Consider the following 16193-nt stretch of genomic DNA (forward strand, 5'->3'; position numbering starts at 1 on the left):
TGCAATTTCACACAAGATCAATTTATTTGCAGGATTTTTACTGTTTAAGTTTATGTCTGCTACTTTAAAACCCTGATGGATAATGCCATCTCAGTGTTACATAACCACAAAAACATCCAGTGCCATGCTATCTTTGATCGGGTGTTGGTGAACATGTCTATTAATTTTCCATTACTAAATCTTGGCATTACATTATCGTGGAAAACAATTAAAATCTTATCATGCGACTCTCAGTGGGGCACAAAGCATGACTGTTTGACTGTGAGCCTGCTGTTCAAAACTTGATGAGCCTCTTTCATAGACATGAAACTCTCTAAAGGGACTAAGCCACTGAAGGAAAACCACAGTAGTATTAAATGGGAATATGTACCACTGGCAAGTGGTGGACCTCTGTAATGAGGAGAAAACCCTATGTGTTTGTTTGAGGCTAGTTTGGGGTCTTTTTGTTTATTTCATTTTTTGTACAACATATATTAAAAGCATATGAAAAATGGCATATGGAACCAAAGGCAACCAATACTATAATTTGTTTGCATGTTTACATTAACATACCACACGATGAGTGTATTAACAATTTATTAATACCAAGAAACTTTGAAGTTTATGCACTTTAAATTTTCTTTGCATTGCTTAAAAAATAACTGCAATAAAACAGTGACAATCATTTTTTAAAAATCTTTTATTACAACTAACTGTTACCAACGTTATATTAATAATGACCTTCTTTTCAGACTATTAATCCAGACTGACCATGCTGAGACAGGAGGTCAAACTTTTTGCTGCTAAAATTGGTCTGGGCTTACTGAAATTCAAACCGCAATGTCCACAGGATGGCATTAAAAGTAAATCGTTTTAGTTGTAAATTATGAAATGCAGTCAACAGGAAGGCATATTTTATTAACTCTACCCCCTAACCGAGACCCAACCTCTAATCCTAACCATCCGTGGAGGAAAAATGTCATTTTGAAGTGAAAATGCAACCTCCGAAATGTGTTTACCATTGTTTAGGTAAACATGATTACTTCCTGGTTTCCATGGGACCAGAACCTGTCTCTCAGTAATACCACAGAGAAAGATAAACATGTTTTAATTGATGCAAAAATGTCTGATGTGGGGTGGCACTTATCAGTAAGTTAGCAGAATGGGTCGATTTCAGGGTACATGAATGTTCGGAAGCAGCATGCCGATTTCCTGTATAATCATGTTGATTAATCTTCAAATCCTTGGTAAAGACCACAATTGTCATGATTTTTGCAAGCACGGAGATCTTTAATTTAATTGAGCTTAGCACTTGCTAAAAACCAGCACATTTAGAGATTTCAAGTAATTTCAAGTTTATTTGGATTTGGATGTGACAAAGTGGTGATGTTTGAGTGAGTGGTTTACTTTGATTAGTGACTAGATATTAGTTGGGTGTAGCCAGAAAATTACTTTTGGGTGGACCTCAATAAAAATGGATGGGCCAAATTTTCTTAAAAATGTTCCTTAATAACAGAAAGGCTGCACATTCAAACAGTTCTTTCACACTTTCAGAACTCAGAATTGAATTACTTTTTTATTAATAAATATTTGAATTCAAAGAATAATCTTATTTTTCTGGGTGAGCCTGGGTATAATTTGGGTTGACCCCTTGGCTACGCCACTGGTTATTAGTCTATTTTTACCAGTTCAGTCCATTCAGGTTGCAAACATGTTAGGAGGGTTAGTCGATGTAAGTGTTATGTAACGAGTGAAACTGTTTACTTCACTTTTGGTATTGCTTTATAATGATACCAGTGGGAGTCACTAGGCATGTCCTGAAATTAACTGCTTATTTTTGTATCTTCATATAATAAATAGATATTGTCCTAATTCTTTTAGGGATGCATTCTTTGTGGCAGTGTTTCACACATAACTCTAGAACAGCATTCTGAAATGTTATGGTAGCATATACAGTATTTTGGCAACATATTTAAAACTACCATATTCCCAATGTGTGTGTCTATAACTACACAGTGTAGTTAAAGACACCAGTGCCATAAACAATTCTAATATATTTCAGAAATCTTTAGGGCATTATCATTGTATGGCATACAGTTGATGGCTGTTTATGTTTTGAGTTTATTGAAGGGTTAAATTTGCCTGTGAAACAGATTTTTAGGCTTAGACTTTCATCTCAACCACCACCCCCCCCCCCCCCAACACTCTCTCTCTTTCCCTGTGGCACTTCTTCTCTTTCACACCCTCACTCACGCACTCACTCACAGTTTCAGCACATATTTCACTACAATTGCTCTCACAGAACTGTGTTTTATTATTTTGAATAGCAGGGTTTATGACGACAATGTGCAGCAACTAATATAAAAACAGAAGGCCACAGTTATACACATAAAACAGACACAAAAAGTGATACTGTGGTTAAGCACACTCACATCAGTTAAATGACCGCAAATCCATTCACTGTGAAAGCTTATTTATTTTAATATAATGGTTACCTGTGTAAAATCACTAGTCACAATTTAACTGTGTCTGTAATCTGTTGCACTGATGAATGAGTTTTCTCAGATTAGCTTTAATTAGAAAAAAGAAAAGAACATAAAATGTCTTCATTACTGTATATACACTGATGAGCCAAAACATTATGGGCACCTGCTAAAATGCGGTTGGTCCTCCACGTGCCGCCAAAACAGCAACGACCTGCCGAAGCATAGATTCTACAAGACAGATGAAGGTGTCCTGTGGTATCTGGCACCAAGACATTAGCAGCAGTTCCTTCAAGTCCTGTAAGTTGCGAGTTGGATCCGCTGTGGATCTTGTTGATCCAGCAAATCTCACAGGGACTGCACCAGGAGGCAGATGAAGGCTGACAATTGATTAAAAATTGTAATCAAATTAATTACATTGTATGCCGATTAATTAATTGAATTAATCGCAATTAACTGCATGCATACATGTGAAACTCGAAAAATTAGAATATCGTGCAAAAGTTCATTAATTTCAGTAATTCAACTTAAAAGGTGAAACTAATATATTATATAGACTCATTACAAGCAAAGTAAGATATTTCAAGCCTTTATTTGATATAATTTTGATGATTATGGCTTACAGCTTATGAAAACCCCAAATTCAGAATCTCAGAAAATTAGAATATTACATGAAATCAATAAAAAAAAGATTTTAAATACAGAAATGTCGGCCCTCTGAAAAGTATAATCATGCATATGTACTCAGTACTTGGTTTGGGCCCCTTTTGCATTAATTACTGCCTCAATGTGGCGTGGCATGGATGCTATCAGCCTGTGGCACTGCTGAGGTGTTATGGAAGACCAAGATGCTTCAATAGCGGCCTTCAGCTCTTCTGCATTGTTTGGTCTCATGTCTCTCATCTTTCTCTTGGCAATGCCCCATAGATTCTCTATGGAGTTCAGGTCAGGCGAGTTTGCTGGCCAATCAAGCACAGTAATACCATGGTCATTGAACCAAGTTTTGGTACTTTTGGCAGTGTGGGCAGGTGCCAAGTCCTGCTGGAAAATGAAGTCAGCATCTCCATAAAGCTTGTCTGCTGAAGGAAGCATGAAGTGCTCTAAAATGTCCCGGTAGACGGCTGCGTTGACTCTGGACTTAATAAAGCACAGTGGACCAACATCAGCCGATGACATGGCTCCCCAAACCAACACAGACTGTGGAAACTTCACACTGGACTTCAAGCATCTTGGATTGTGTGCCTCTCCTCTCTTCCTCCAGACTCTGGGACCTTGGTTTCCAAATGAGATGCAAAATTTGCTCTCATCAGAAAAGAGGACTTTGGACCACTGAGCAACAGACCAGTTCTTTTTCTTTAGCCCAGGTAAGACGCTTTGACATTGTTATGCCCATGTCCAGGACCCATCTGTGTGTGGTGGCTCTTGATGCAGTAACTCCAGCCTCAGTCCACTCCTTGTGAAGCTCCCCACACATTTGAATGGCCTTTTCCTGACAATCCTCTCCAGGCTACGTTCATCCCAGCTGCTTGTGCACCTTTTTCTTCCACACTTTTCCCTTCCACTTAACTTTCTATTAATGTGCTATGATACAGCACTTTGAGAACATCCAACTTCTTTTGCAATTACCTTTTGAGGCTTTCCCTCCTTGTGGAGGGTGTCAATGATGGTTTTCTGCACAACTGTCAGGTCAGCAGTCTTCCCCATGATTGTGAATTCAACTGAACCAGACTGAGAGACCATTTAAAGGCTCAGGAACCCTTTGCAGGTGTTTAGCTGATTAGAGTGTGACACTTTGAGCCTACAATACTGAACCTTTTCACAATATTCTAATTTTCTGAGATTCTGAATTTGGGGTTTTCATAAGCTGTAAGCCATAATCATCAAAATTATATCAAATAAAGGCTTGAAATATCTTACTTTGCTTGTAATGAGTCTATATAATATATTAGTTTCACCTTTTAAGTTGAATTACTGAAATTAATGAACTTTTGCACGATATTCTAATTTTTCGAGTTTCACCTGTATATATTTGCCTGGAAAGCCCATTTAAAAGATATTTAAAATGCATTACATTCTTTTGGCACACATGTGAAGCATTAAAAAAGACTATTCAAAAAGTCTATAAATAGAATAGTATTTACATAATAGAATAAATCAGTTATATTGGCCTACAGTTATTCATCAGTCAGCCCGAGATTTACTAGGAGATCTTGTCTAAGGACACGTCAGTGTTCACATGCGTCACACGGATGATTTTTTAGCTTCTCGGTTGAGTTGCCTTATAAACATACTTTTTTTAGGTTGGTGTGTCAAGTTAAACGAAGTTTGCAACTTAGAAAAACATGTCTTGAGATCCCCACCTTTGGATTTGCAAGCTGTGTTTGTACACAGGAATGTGTTCTCATCTTGTGTTGTCTGCTCTCGGTAAGTGTGGTTTGTTCTCTGTCTGTATAAGCTGCACGTTGCCTATACAGCGAGTTTCGCTTACTGCCTTCAGGTAATTCCTCAGATGGAAGGAATATTCCTAATTATGATCTGGGCACATGATTATTTGCATACATTTTTTTACGTATTATTTTTAATATAATTAATCGCACTGAATTAACACGTTAAATCGACAGCCTTAATTTTAACCCATTTTTATAATTTTGTTATTTTCTTTTAAATGTGTTTTACTTTTTTGCAAGCCTACATATTCAACTAAATTGTAAAATAAATAAAGCAAATTAATCCTTAAACTATTTGTTGTCAGTAACTGAACATTTCAGGTGGAAGATGGGGACAGGAGTTACGCTGTCTGGCCAACTGACTGTTCTCTTCTTAATTAGAAAAATGTTTTCTGCCATGTAATTTAGTCAGAGCTCAAAGGCTAAAAGAAAGAAATGGATTTAAGAAAAGGATTTTCCCTAGGATAAGGATGAATGAATGATGTAAATGATGTAAAAAGTGCAAGCATAAGTGCAAGCGTAAGTGGAGAGATGTGGTCCTCAAGTTTTAACACCAGTACTCGATGCGTTCAGTTTAAAATTGTGAATACAGAGGTTTACTACCGTTTGCTGTGTTTTGTTAATTAATATAAATTTGTCTTAAACATTATTTAGGTTGAGAAATAGATAGAATTTAATTCACTCAAACAAACAAAATTCTAAACAAAATTCCATCAAATTGAATTAAGTTTTATAAAAATGTATTATTTTTGTTTAAGATTACTCGTAAATGCGTAAATCTGAAATACAGGCAAGTTTTTGGAGTGTGCTCTCCAGAGGATCATTTGATTAGACATTTATTAAGCTAGTTTGACCATATTCTGCTTTTCCAAAAAGAGGAGCGTGTTTCGCACGGGGTTGTTTTTTGGATTGGGGTGAAATAATAGTGTTCAAAACAGTTTTACTATGAATGCAAACTTTAATACAGTGAAAAAGACACTCTGTTAGCATAACATAAATATATATAAATAAATATAAATGTCCAACATTCTATTGATTGTCCATGTACTAAAATAAAATATTTGATGCCATGAGTGTACCTTCATTTACAATTACTATTATTTTGAATGGCCATGGAAAATGAAGCAATGTGATAACAATTTCACCTGGTCACAAAAAGTCTGTTAATTTACCTGATGAACTTTCACCTTTTGCTGACCCTTTGTGCTTCGCAATGCTAATGTGTGCTTCTAAATCACTTACACCTTTATTAGCAACTGACACATAAGTGCCAGCTTTACATGTCATACATTCTGCTTCCCAAGGATCTTGACCTGGACGAAAGCATGGGAATTTCTTGTGCAAGTCTTCTGTAAATATGCACTTTCGTTTGGGCATTGTTTCCACTCAGCTGTCATTTGCTGCTTCTGTCAAGCAACTGTTTGATGCCAAACACAACAGCGCTTCATGCATTCACAGAGAGATTGACAGGTAGGAATTTGCCCAATTGCTGCATCACCTTTATAATCGACCAATTGGTGTGCGAGAAGGCTTTAACCCCTCTATGTAAATAGAGGGGTTAAAGCAATGCAAATATACATGCACACTCAATGAAGTATTAGACCAGATGCACATCATAATGCAACTAAAGCCAATTCCCAAATCCTGGACAATTTCACAAATTTAGAAATCCTGGCCGGATGCTTTTTTAAGGTTTGAAAAAGGGGACATGTCTGGGAAAAAGAGGACGTATGGTCACCCTAATTAAGCAAAAAAAAATGTGATTTTGCTTTTTTGTTAATTTGGTAAATTTTTGGCTTATTTTAATGTGCTGACATGCCACAATTTCAGACACAGGCAAGGGATAAATAATCATCTTCTGGCTGCAGCCACTGCTTCACAACAGTTACCAGGAAGTGAACATATCCTGCACTCTGTTTATGGAGGTGTAAGGTTTATGTGGTTTGCAACCCGGAGACTATAGCAGAGATGGGTCACTTCTATTAATATGAATTGGAGAAATTGGAATGCCCAATGGTCACCAACTGTCATCAGATTTAGAAAGGAAGTCTTGCCTTTAGGTAAAAGAGCCAATAACCTTTTTGACACAGACATTGCCTGTCAATCAACCCGAGAACATTCATGCGAATGTTCCTCAAGAGAGGAAAATGTATTCTTTTAGCGTAATCTGAGGTAAAGAAGCACAATTTATGATACCAGTGTAGTCCTTATCCTGCTCCGACTCTGACTGTACCTTACGTCATTCATCCAAATGCTTCATTTGTAGAATGTTTTTCTTTATGTCTTTCACAGTGTGCTGGCATGGGCCATTCAGAAAGCATGGATCCTACTCTAAATGCACCTAAGACTTACCTGTCTGTATACATATTGCGAAAACAGATTTTGTATTGCCAGTTTGTAAAGCTGCAGGACTCAGTACTTCTTTATAAACAGACACACACACACACACACACACACATTTCACACGTTCTTTCTCTAACAAACTTCCTGCTCATTATTTATTTTTATAATCCTGTCATAACACATAACATCTTCCTTAAAGAGAGAGAGAGAGAGAGAAAGACAAACAATCCCATGGGCATGAGAACCAAAAGTGTGACAAGGCTCTCTCAATTCCCCATTCTGCTCGTTGCTGTTGGTTACACCATTCCCCGTCACGCTTTGTGTGTGTTCATGTGACAAAGACATGGACTAGAAAACCGTCATAAACGTGTGTGTTTGTATACATTAGGGTGTGCATGTTTGTGTATGTTTAAGTGTGGGACACTGGGTGTATTATGTGTATTATGTGTCATGTACGCTGAGGGACTGCACAGATTGTTGTGCCCCTGTTTCCCGCCACACTAAAAACCCATATTAATCCACTCCCTTCATAGGAAAGCTGAAGGATCGGCTCGGAGCCCATTGCAGCATTTCGATAAAGAGGCAATGCGTGTTGAACTGATAATGGAGTCTTCAGTCACAACAGAAATTATTACTTCTAATTCCTTCTTTTTTTTTCTGCCACTAGTGCAGGCTACCCAATATCTCTTGCCTACACACTCTCACGGTAAATGCTCTTAAACAGTTTTCCACTCTCTTAATCACTCTTCTTTGCTTCACTTCATTTCTACAGTTACATACGCATAAGGGCAGAGTTGGGATGAGAATGTAGATACAATAGGGATTTAGCATTTTATGTGCCCTTTTCAATGGAAACAATTCATCACCCATGTACATCAGTATATCAACCATGAAATTATAAAACCAACAGTATACAACCTCAAACACTTTAAGTCTATATATGTAATAGATATGTATTCTTATTAGGGCTGTACCTAACGATTTTTTTTTATTGATTACTCTAACGATTATTTTTTCGATTAGTCTATTAATCTAACGACTAATTTGTCGATTTTTCGAAAGATCTTTTATTATTATTTCTTGATTAATATAACAATGAATTAACCCAAAATAAATATAAAAAACTTGTCTCATGAATATTTCAATATTTTAATAAATGATCTTCTCTTAAACACAAACAAATGTACAAGAAACAAAGTGTGCACTGCAGGGCATTATTCTGCAACAAAAATAGCCCTGTCTTAACTGGTAATCGTCTAGGTTATGGATGTAACTTCCGTTCCCTGATGGAGGGACCGAGACGTTGTGTCGAAGAAGCGACACTAGGGGTCTCTCTTGAGCGCCTTTTGCATCTCTGATCTATGAGAAAAGGCCAATGAGAAATTGGCAGACAGAATTTGCATGGTCCGCCCCCGGACATACGGGTATAAAGGGAGGGAAATGTGTCTGTTTCATTCAGGATTTTTCCGAGGAGCCGACAATGAGGTTCGGCCACAACAGTGACTCGGTTCAGCGACGTGGCCGGGAGGACACAACATGTCATTCCTTCCATCAGGGAATGGAGGTTACATCTGTAACCTAGACATTCCCCTGTCTGTCGCTCACTTCGAAGAAGCGACACTAGGGGTCCAATTTAAATCACGCCATTCGCTGAGCCGTGTATGTGTACTGCTGACACAGGAGCGGGCAGGTATTTTACGTGCCAAAGCGACTGGCTGTGTCAGGCTGCACATACCCTTCCCCAAGGCCCCATAAAATCGTCAAAGCCTTCTGGTTCTTTACCCCCAACAGGGGGGAACAAGGCAAAGTGCCAAGCATGATATCAACAGCACAACTGGGTTGTAGGTTGCAAGGTTGAGGTCACAAATGGGTTGAAATTTGTATGATGTGTCGATTGTGTGAGTAAGATGCGTTTCATACAAGATCTTGCAACTGGACAACCTTGGAATAATATATTGATGTGTTTATTCATATAACGAGGTTTGGGCCATACAAATTACAGGAGTTTCCCGGGAGAAATAACAAAATGGGAGGGGGTGGGAGATGGGTGTGAAATACGGGAGACTCCCAGGAAAAACGGGAGTGTTGACATTTATGCTTTTCATTCTCAATTACCTTTTTGTTTATGTATTTTTAATCGCTTTCCACTCTTAATTAATCTACAAACAAATAGAGAAAAACTAAAAGTGTGTCCAGTCACAATTTATTTCTTGATGCTTACAAGCAGAGCATGACAACTGTTTCACAAATCACATGCCCAAAGCAGCGAGTGAGTTTGAGCTCCACCCCCTCAGGCCTTCAGAATTTCTACAGAATCCATCAACAGTGCAAAATTAATGGGCAACTAAAGTCAGATTCATCTGCCAATCAGATTGATTTATTTGTTCTTGGTGGGTGTGATCTTTAGGATATGTCCCAGTCCAGACCTTCTAGCTGGCCTTGAGTGACGCAATCACACTTTAAGTGATGAACATAACTCGAAATCGAAGAGCACGAGATCGTCATTACTGACGCTATTGCCATTGAGAGAGCGATTATTATGGATTTAAAAACACAAGATGTTCTGTATGTCTGTGTGAATGCTTAATTTATTAAACAGGAAAGGAGGACTGATTTTCAATTCAAGTAAGTTGGTAAGTGCTTTTTGCATTGTTATAGCAACATCAGGAATTTTCTAAATGTAAATTAGGCTGCTTGAGCCTTCGGTGTCAGATCAAGTTTTGTTGGCTCAACTTGTAGGCTCGTGCAGAAATTCTCAACTCCAATTTCTCCGAGATGCAGGGGCATGATGTCACACAAACATGTAGACACTCAGGGAGATATACAAAGTAAGTGATAAACATTCACTTTATTAAGTAATATCGATAAATGAGTTTGTTTCCACATTACATGATATCAAAGCTTGTTTAAACAATTCCTGCAGAAACAGGTGTATAAAACAAATCTCTTTTGATAATCGTACACCTGAAGCACAAATGCAAGCGCTGCAGCATTGTTTATCAGTTGGGTTGCTAGGAGACATCTCTAATGAGATTCAAAACCCTGCTAAGCGAATGGGAGCATTGCAGTTCCGAATATTGGGGAATGGAATGCATTTATGTTTGGAGATAACAAGTAGGAATATCTCTCATCCAACTTGAATTTGATCTCAAACATTTTTCATAGCTCCGCCCATAAAATGCCTTTGTGTTGAACAACTTTTTTACACCATTGTTTAAGCATCCTTCATAGAAACAGCCTAAATTTCCTTTACTAGTTCAGATACTGGTGAAGAAAAAATGCTTGTCTGTTACACTTTTTCATGATCATAACCAGTGTTGGGTGTAACGTGTTACAATTGAATGTGTTACTGTAATCTAATTACATTTCACGATAATGCAGTAATGTAACGTTACTTTTAAAAATTAAGTAATCTGTTTACAATTACAGACCTGAATACATTTACGTTACTTGGATTACACATGTATTGCTAAGACAATAATATTAATTAAGGTAGGTAGAGTAGCCAAAAACTGTACTCAAGTAAAAGTATGATTACTTTAAAAAAAATTACTCAAGTAGAAGTAATATTACTGACATAAATAATTACTTGAGTAAGAAAGTATCCAATTAAAAGAGCACTCAAGTAGTGATTAACTCTTTACTTTCACAAATGACATAATGGATGTTATCTCCCCTTTTTTCCATTACATAATACACATTTAATATGTATTACAGAATTATTATTATTATTATTAATGTAAATTCTGTCATCATTCACCATCATGTTGTTCCAAACCCGTATGATTTCTTTCTTCCATGCAACACAATAAGGAGATTTTAGACAGAATATTTGCCTGAGTCACTATTTACTTTCAGTGACTGTTTTTTCTCTCCATATTTTGAAAGTGAATGGTGACTGTTGGTGACAGAATATTAAATTATGGCTGAGTTATCACTTTAAAGGGATAGTTCATCCCCCAAAAAACTTCTCCAATCATTTACTCACCCTCATGCCATCCCAGATGTGTATGACTTCCTTTCTTCTGTAGAACACCATTAATGATTTTTGGAAGAATATTTCAGCTCTGTAGGTCCATACAATACAAGTGAATGGCAGCCAAAATTTTGATGCTCAAAAAAGCACATAAAGGAATCATAAAAGAAATTTATATGACTCCAGTATCCATAAATCTTCTTAAATCCATATCTTCAGAAGTGATATGAGAGATGTGGGTGAGAAACAGATACATATTTGTCATATTTGTGAATGTGAAAATGTGAAAGTGATCTGTTTCTCACCCACACCTCTCACATCGCTTCTGAATATACTGATTTAATCACTGGATTCATATGGATTACTTTTATGCTGACCTATGTGTTTTTTGTTTTTTTTTTATCTTTAAAATATTGGCACCCATTTACTTGCATTTTATGGACCAAAAGAGCTGAGACTATCTTCATTTTTATTCAGCAGATGAAAGGAAGTCATACAAATCTGTGATGGCATGAGGGTGAGTAAATAATGAGAATTTAAATTTTTGGGTGAACTATCCCTTTAAGGGCTTTTGTCAGATCTGGATGAATTTGTCAATAAGAAGAGAGGTTTGGCAACCTTTCAAGTAATTATTACGGTGAAAACATAAGCGCGAGTTTGCAGCTTCATTAACTCCTGCAATGTTTTATTTCATGCTGAATGTACTTTTTGACAAATCATTACTTGATTAAAATAACATACTAACATATAGAGAGGCAAAACATACAGACAAATTAAAAAAATTACTCTATTTATATTTATACAGAATTTTGCCAATAAATTGAAGAATTCTTTATTGGTGATATTATTTTAACTCAGGAGACTGCACACAGTGGAAATGATAATTCTGTTGATGATCTAAATATTCAGTTATAACATGTAGTTTATGATAACTTTGGTGCTATTTATGGTCGGATGAGAAATGCTACCCAGCTTTTATTGGAGTTTAATGATACTAAAGGATAACAAATAAATACAATAATGTACATTTGATCAAATGTGTTTACTCTTTATATTAACATATATATTAAAAATGGCAAACAGAATGAAGATTTATTGTTAATATATTATTTAATAAGAAAAACAAGTAAGGCCCAAGTATTCTAAAATTTCACATGTGACGTAGTTTCTGCGGCAGCCCCAGAGGCTCCGACACTCTCGTCCGAATTTATTCACTTATTTTCGTTCACTCACTGCTGAGATATAGTGTACTCATTGCCATTCACTATATATGAAATAGTGAATGAATGAATGAGTGAACGATTTTGGACACAGCCACTCTTTTCGCCATATGATCGCCTTGCGCCCTCACATCTCTCACGCTCGCACCCCACGCACCTGAATGTGCATGCGCAGAAATGCTGTATGTTCATGCTACAGTTGTCAATCACGTGAACGGCAGAGCAAAAGGCATTTACACTTATCTTGGATGTGTAATTGGATTTGTACAGTTAATCAGCCCGAAGTAGCTGCGATAGTTTTCAGTATCCCCACGAGTGCACGGGGTAAATGCATAAATACCGCTCATGACGGACAAAGCGCACTAATATATTGCTGCACTGATTTAAAAATGTACACATAAAAACTGATGTCATAAGAGCCGAGCTACAGATTCAACCTGAAAATGACCATCACCATGTCACATAAAAGCCCACGTTAGCATTAGAGCCACAACTCACCTCAGCGTGCTGCTTTAAATAGAAGCTGAGATTTTAATCTTGAAATATCCACTTGTCTTGGTGTTAAATGAAGGCATTGCATGACGAAACTATTCTTGTTTCACTGGGTGGAGCTAAGAAAGTGTTTCACTTAATTTGAAGAGCTTAATGCTGCAGCAGTGATGGACTCATCTTGAGTGACAGTGAGTAACAGCACGCACAGGTGTGAACGTCCTGTCGTAAAGGTCCCATTCAATAATCTCTCAATAAATTACACATTAATTAAAATTAAACCCAGTAATGTAACGACAGGAATGCCACCCATTGTAAAAGTAAAAAAGGAGTTCAGTGAGCGATGTTACTATGGCGAAGTGTAGTTAATTAAAATTAGAAACAAAAATAAAGTAATAAACAATCAATCTCAGCGAGCCCTGGCTGAAGGAGAGAGGAACGCAAGTTTGGGCCGCCGACAAATCCTCCTCAAATCTCTGCGCTCTACTCCATCCTCATGTGCCTCCCTCATTTGTCCCTATGCAGCTGCCACGGGAGGAGAGGGGATCGGCTTCAGGTGTATAGGAAAACAGCACACGTTCACATTTGATAGAGGGATATATTGCTCACAATGTGGAAACAATTGCGGAACAGCGTCTTGTAAAAGACATCGCTAAGCAAATGGCTCTTTTATGTTCTTTATGTACTGTACACAATACAACACAAGCACAATGCTATAGCGTTACAGATGCGCAAGTGATAAAGGATACTCAATTCGTCTGAGCACAAGCAGGGAGGTAGAAATAATCCCCTCGCTGTAAATTTGTGTAAAGCACACATATGCTGCACATGTAAACACACAAACAAACAGACACTGTACATGCCCACAAACACTTGCATGATGCAACACACAAGCAAACCTGTATATTTACACTGAAAAGAAACAACAAGCATTCAAATACACAATGGTTTTACTATCAAAGTTGTTTGCAAATGTGTTTTCAGAAATGTTTTCAGACCAGTCTTTCACACCAACACAAATAGAGGTAAACAAGAATAATGTACATATTCAGTACATGCCACACACAGCTAAGAAGGTTGTTGATAGCACACACACACACACACACACACACACACACACACACACACACACACACACACACACACACACACACACACACACACACACACACACACACACACACACACACCTGAAGATATTTCTCCAGCATATTAAGAAAGTTAAGTTGCATTGTATCTGTTATTTTCAGTCAATATTTAAGCACTAAAAGAGCTACTAGTGTCACATTTGTTTTTTTAGCAAGTTTGATTGATTTTAGAAAGTAACTTCAAAGCAATGTAATAAGTAACTTGATTACTTACCCTGAGAAGTAATCATTAATCAGTAGTGGAATCATTTTTGAATGTATCTAACCCAACACTGATCATAATGTGTATTCTTTTCACATAATTCATCATAAAATACAATAACAGAGGGTAGCGGGTGCATATTTTGGCCATGCGTCCTAAGGGTCAATGAAGTTATGCTAATGTTGTCCAGATCTATTAAAATAAAAATACATAAAAAAATACATTTCACACATACCATTTGCTTGAACATATCTCTTATAGGAGTCATAGGAGTTATAGGAGTTCTAAGTCATATTGATATTTTTTTCTTCTGGGGTTTAAAGCAATAAGGTGTCAAGACAGAGTCAAAGTCTCATTCAAAACTGAAATTCCTGAAAAAATAAATGTTGGTATGACTAGTGCTGAATAATCTTTTATTGTTATTTTTTTTTTAAAATTAAGCAGTGAAACGTTATGCTTTATAAATATGATTTATATTTAAAAAATGCTTTTTGTCCACCATAACAAAGTCATTGGGTGAAACCAACATGTATTTGTAGCCATTTTGTTGTTTATGTTGACTATAAAAACCATCAAACAGAGCTCAGCCTTCATACCCTCAAGAGTTTTAAAAAACATCTGATATTAATTTTGAAATTTTTATGAAAAGGCACATTTTGTCATGTGGTGTAACACTGAGAAACCTTGGTATTTTTGAATGATTACGTTTTCAAATTCCATTGAATTCCAGTTTCCTTTGTAAAAGTAAGATGATCAAACACTAGCACACAGAATCTTGCTTGGGTGAGCACTTAGTCTTTCGCTAAGAGTGTCAAATCCTCTAAGCCTGATCCTAAATCAGATCTACTATCAGTTAGTTTAAGCAGTGTGCAGCCAGCTCATCTGAGTCTCATCTGATCCCAGATCAACATCAACCTAATGCCTGACCTCAGATAAGCCTTCATAGTGCTTTGACTTTGTTCTTACAGGTCAGAATGAGCCTGGATTGGTTAGAATCAGGTATCGTTTGGTTACGTATGTAACCTCCGTTCCCTGAGGGAGGGAACGACACGTTGTGTCGGAGAAGCGACACTAGGGGTCTCTCTTGAGCGCCGATATTCACCTCTGATCTTATTGAAAAGGGCCAATGGGAGTTGGCAGTCGGTATTTGCATACCCGCCCCGGACATACGGGTATTTAAGCGGGGCAAATACGGGAGTTCATTCAGGATTTTTCTGAGGAGCCGAAATGGTCCGGCCACAACAGTGGCTCGGTTCAGCGACATGGCGGAGGAAAGACACAACGTGTCGTTCCTCCCTCGGGAACGGAGGTTACATACGTAACCAAACGTTCCCCTTCTGTCGCTCTCTCCACGTTGTGTCGGAGAAGCGACACTAGGGGACCCATTCCAATCTTGCCATGCGCTGAACCTTGTACGTGGACCACTGATACAGAGGCGGGCAGGGATTTCATCCAGTGCCACGCATCATCTGTACCTGGCTGCACGTACCCTTCCCCAGTGCCCCATAAGAACATCGGAGTCCTTCTAGTTACCCTGGGAGGGGAACAAGGCGATGTTTGCCAACATGGGAACGGGCCAGCCTGGCTGGGCCTCTTTTCTCTCTATGTTTCTCACATAGAGCAATCACGGCCGGGGCCCTTACACGCATATAGGAAAGGGGGTCTTACCCAGACCCTGCGGAGACTACACCTGCCCTTTTTCTTGGGGAGGAAAAGTGGTAGACACGTCACACGGCCGTCTTAGGGCTCGTGTGGAAAGTATGGTGCGGTGGTAGATCCAGCCTCGAAAGGGGGAGTTGCTACAGCACGGCGACCGAGGCTGCTGTAACTGCCTAAGGGAGACACGGGGTCCGCTCGTAAGGGGACAGAACCGTGGAATTACACACAGGGGAGTCCGAACAGGAGG

Source organism: Xyrauchen texanus, chromosome 28 (assembly GCF_025860055.1).
Source record: "Xyrauchen texanus isolate HMW12.3.18 chromosome 28, RBS_HiC_50CHRs, whole genome shotgun sequence".
NCBI classification, from domain to species: domain Eukaryota; kingdom Metazoa; phylum Chordata; class Actinopteri; order Cypriniformes; family Catostomidae; genus Xyrauchen; species Xyrauchen texanus.